General features: G+C 31.1%; 1 long non-coding RNA gene across 1 annotated transcript; it reads right to left on the bottom strand.

The window, feature by feature from the left end:
• Window positions 1–3,905: 3,905 nt before the first annotated feature.
• On the bottom strand, window positions 3,906–4,646 carry LOC134240375 (uncharacterized). Its single transcript, XR_009986424.1, has 3 exons — window positions 4,354–4,646; window positions 4,173–4,228; window positions 3,906–4,012 (listed from the first exon to the last, which is right to left on the bottom strand). It is a non-coding gene; the product is annotated as an uncharacterized LOC134240375 (long non-coding RNA).
• Between the last annotated feature and the right edge of the window lie 226 nt (window positions 4,647–4,872).

The raw sequence follows: 4,872 nt of genomic DNA, 5'->3' as shown, positions 1-4,872 counted from the left end.
TTATGTGCAACCAGCATGGAAAAATAGGAATCCAAAATAACGGAAAAACTGATGATTTTCGTCTCAAAAACCCTCCGCCACAAAACATAGTCCCTAGTTTAATTCTACTTGAATGGAATTTAATCGCGGATTATATCATATAATATAGTTCAATTTGCATTGTAAAATTCAGATTTAATGTTAGAATTAAAAAATGATGCAGAATTTTATAAATAAAGGACATGACCAAAATCCACTCAAAAACTCAGGATCGAACTCCCTTAAACCCTTTCCCGATACAGGCCTTGCTCTCACTGATTTTAGAGAGATCATGAATATATTTTCAAATGCTGAACAAAATACCAATATTTTTCGATATAGTAGAAATCAAATGAATTGAAAGTATTCTTCCTTGTTAATTTTACTTTACGAGAACTACTATACTATAAATATCATTTATCTAATATCACTCTTTGATTGATTGATTGATTGTATATTGTTTAACGTTCCTCTCGAGAATTTTTCACTCGTATGGAGACGCATATCACTCTTTGAAGCACAATATGGCGTTTCTTTTGTATAACATCTATAAAGATCTACAGTACATTCAAAACTTAAGATCCAAATATTTTGTGACACAAGGACATTTTTAATATTCACCTATTAAAGTTCAATTCCAAGCTATAGCGCATGGATAGCCCCGAAAACGTCACATGCAAAGCCTTTTTGTCTTTTTCTTTTTAAATTTTGCATTAACTCAGCAATGTGAAAATTATGACTGCACTTCCTGCCAGATCATTGTTTTTTCCCGTGATTGGAAATACATAATAATTGATGGTTAATGATTTTTCTTATGCCAGCATTAAGGTATATTGCTGCATAAGTATTCAATTTCTGAGTAAATATTAATTTGTAGTTAAAATGGCATAACACATGTTACAATATTTTGCATGTATTAGGACCTGAAGCACCATTGGTAGGTGTCATCCAGTGCATGTACTTGGGGCCTAGTGTTAATTGAATACTTATGCAGCAAGTTGCTAAAGATTGTTGAGGATTGGAAGTATGCCCTTGATCATAAAAAAATATACAGCAGCAATTATGATGGATTTATCTAAAGCATTTGATTGTATTCCGCATGATCTAGTTTTAGCAAAACTTAATGCATACGGTTTTACAAATGCAGCTACTAGTCTTATCTCTAGCTATTTAAGCAATCGAAAACAGTGTGTAAAACTGGGTGAAGTTTGTAGCGATTTTTTAGAATTGTACAAAGGTGTTCCACAGGGTTCAATTCTTGGTCCTGGTATTTTTAATATTTTTATCAATGATATTTTTCATTTTGTGTCAGATTGTGATCTCTACAACTATGCCGATGACAATACTCTTTCAAACTCAAGTGACGATATTACATCACTAAAAAACACTTTAGAATCAAATTGTTCGAACTTAGTTAAGTGGTTTGGAGATAATCAAATGCAAGCAAATCCTGATAAATTTCAAGCTATATGTCACGGAAAGAAAACTAAACAGGAAAACATTTGTTTTGAAATTGATGGTAATGTGATTCATCCAGAAAACGAAGTAAAATTACTTGGTGTTACAATAGATTTTGAGCTTAAGTTTAGCTCTCATATTTCAAACATTTGTAAGAAAGCTTCACAACAATTAAATGTACTTAAAAGAATAGGGGTACACCTGACCAAATTAGGAAAACTTACCATTTATCATACATTTATCATGTCAAACTTCAACTATTGTCCATTAGTTTGGCATTTTTGTGGTGAACGAGAGACAAGAAAAATGGAAAAAATACAGGAAAGAGCATTGCGGTTTGTTTATGATGACTACAAAAATTCATATAGTTATCTTTTGGACAAATCAAAATTACCATGCCTGAAACTCAGGCGTATTAGAACAATGGCCATAGAATGTTTTAAGATTTTAAACAAGCAAAGCCCGTCTTACCTGCATGATTTTATTCATATTAAAGAAACACCTTATTCTTTTAGATACACGAAAACTGCTGTTTTACCAAAAACAAGATCAACAACGTATGGGTTGAAGTCTTTTAGATACGAGTCTGCAAAACTTTGGAATTCTTTACCAGAATCTTTTAGAAATATTACTACTTTTAACCAGTTTAAATCCAACATAAATAGTTGGTACGGAAATTGTTGTAATTGCTGTGCCTGTCGTTAATTTTATTTTTAGAAACTAGTAATCAGGGTTTAAGTTATTTTTCGGTTTGTCAGTTTTAATGTGGTGAATACTATGGCATTGTAAAGCACCACGGTGAAATAGTGATATTTTAGTAGTGTGATGTAATTTTTAAAAAAAAACTGTTTCTTGTTTATTTTGTATGATTGTTGTATTTTATGTAACATTATTATTTAGTCGGAAAATAGCTCTTCAGAGCTAATGTTCTTTGTTGATGTACCCGACTTTAAATAAATATTATCTTATCTTATCTTATCTAGCAATATGCCTTCATCACCTGCATTAGGAGTTTATAGTTCTCAGTTGATTCTACACACCAGAGCATGCTCTACGTATGAACTAGTTCTAAATTATTTAAATCAGGTTGATAAAACAAAAAATATATTAGCAGTCTCTCTTGCCCAACTCACATGTAGGCGACTTAAAACGGGGCGATTAAAAAATGCATATAATTTCTTAAATAAAATTAAGACTTGGCAAATTTAAAACAGGGCAACATTGTTTGCAAGTGTAAAAGGGCGAAAATAACGCGGGCCAGAAATAACATTGAATACAGTTTGTCAATTTCTTAATGAGCTAAATATATGTTAAATTGCATATAATGTTCCCAGAAAATATTGAGATTTTTTCATGATTTTTTTCTTCAAAATAATAAGATTTTTTCTCAGTTTAATTTATTTTAATGTATATGTAGTTTTCATGGATAACATATCATTTTCTTTGTATAATTTTGGTCGATTGCTAATGGAGTGTTTTTGAAGCAAAACATATTATAGATTACTATAATAATTAAAATTGCGAAACTAGCAATACTTCTTATAAAAAGACGAAATATTTCACTGTCACTATTGATTAACCTAGGATAAAATATTGAAAAATAAAAAGGAACTTAGCAAGGATAAAGAGCTTGGATTGAAACCCATTTTTCTAAATTAAGTGTTGTTTTTAATGACCAAATATCCCAGCCTATTTTTTTTTTATATGAAACTGTTTCTTTGCTAGGCCTATAAACTCTCTTCCTTAACTTAATTCCTCTTTCTGTTTAATTTATTGCACTAAACAACATATAGTTGATGATTAAAATAACCTCTGTTTCAGAAATGTTGACAGATTTAACAACCCCCCCCCCAATCTATAGATTGAAAAAGCTCTCTGTTTTTGAAAGCAGAAATTTTGAATTTTGAGATAACATTAGGAAGTACTGAGTATGGCCATAAAGTAAAATAGTTATATCAAATCATATGGTACGGAAATAACAAACAGTATTCAAGCTCAAAAGTCTATTCAAACAAAACAAATCAGGAGTAGAGCATACACGGACCTCCAAAATATCAGAAAAGGGGGGGGGGTCAGCTGAAATTAAAAAAAAAAATTAAGAAATAAAAAAATCTTTTAAAATAATTTCTTGCAACACTATATTTCTTCTTCCAGATAGTTATTTAAAGCAATACTTTCAGTCTTCTTTCAGTAATGATAATTGTAGTCCATTTATAAATAAAATATATTCAAATCTATTTCCTAGCTTCCTAAAAGAAGAATATACTGTGTGATAAAGATGGATTACAAAACCATTTTTCTTTATAGAAGTTGATGTATATTATTTTCTGAGCTACGTCAATGCAGAATATCTATAACAGATGTATTTTTTGGTGAATTTAATTCCTACTTGTAAATCTTAGACGTTTTGCCGGGTATATATACCATACAAAATTTCTCATATACCTCTATTACAAGGTGCATAACTCTTCATTTTTCATCTGAAATAGACTTTAAAGTCCTGGGGGATGGTCGGATAGTGTATGCTAGAGATATCCTGGAAAAAATCAGTAGAAAAATACTTAAACGTTTACTGAGTAGAAAAGATAACAAGAACTCAATTTTTGTAATACAGGGGACATAAAAATGCAGTAAATTGAGCAACCCCACAAGATGTAGAATAGCAATTTTGAAAAACAAAATAGCCCTTTTCTTACCCGCCTACGAACACGCATTGTAATTCTACTTTGATATTCTTTCTTCATATGAGAATCTAGAACAAATATCCATTCTTACAAATGAGTTGTAGAATAATGTCAAACAATAAATCGAAAGTAGAAAACCCCGTTTCTAAATAAAGTTTCCTCGTCGTTTTTCATGTTTTATGCATAAATTTACCTGACTTTACAAACAGCCTGAAATTTAAACTTCCAAAAATTAGGTCGAAGTCAATAGCTCTGCATTGCCTCTCAAAAGTTTGTGTATTTTATTCTCAACACTCTGTTTTAAATCACTACTGTTTGCATGAAATGTGGCACTTTACGAACATATTTAAATGCTGATTGTCCGTTCTTAGACGTCTTTTCATCGTTTAATCAGGTTATCCATATATCATTTGAGACATAATGGCGATTCCTTGTAAGAACAAACTTCTAATTTGGTCTCGTCAGCCCAAAAATAATTTTAAGCAGGAAATATTTATCCAGAAATCTTTTTTGCGCATTCGCAATACCCACTTCCATCACAATCGGCAATTCACGGCTGCCTCCGCTACGCTCCATATTCAAACCTCGGATGTTTGGTGGAGGAATACATATCAGATCGAAATTATTCAAAAAGGTTTCTTAATTTGTCTATTTTTTCATACCAAATAGGTTTTGGTTACAACCTTATGTTAGTAGGCTTTGAAAGCAAGAC

The sequence above is a fragment of the Saccostrea cucullata genome, unplaced genomic scaffold (assembly GCF_032062105.1).
Source record: "Saccostrea cucullata isolate Sc308-1 unplaced genomic scaffold, CSIRO_AGI_Scuc_v1 ctg2851, whole genome shotgun sequence".
Lineage (NCBI taxonomy): Eukaryota > Metazoa > Mollusca > Bivalvia > Ostreida > Ostreidae > Saccostrea > Saccostrea cuccullata.
Note: the sequence above shows the minus strand (reverse complement) of the source record. Positions and strands in the feature narration are given on the sequence as shown.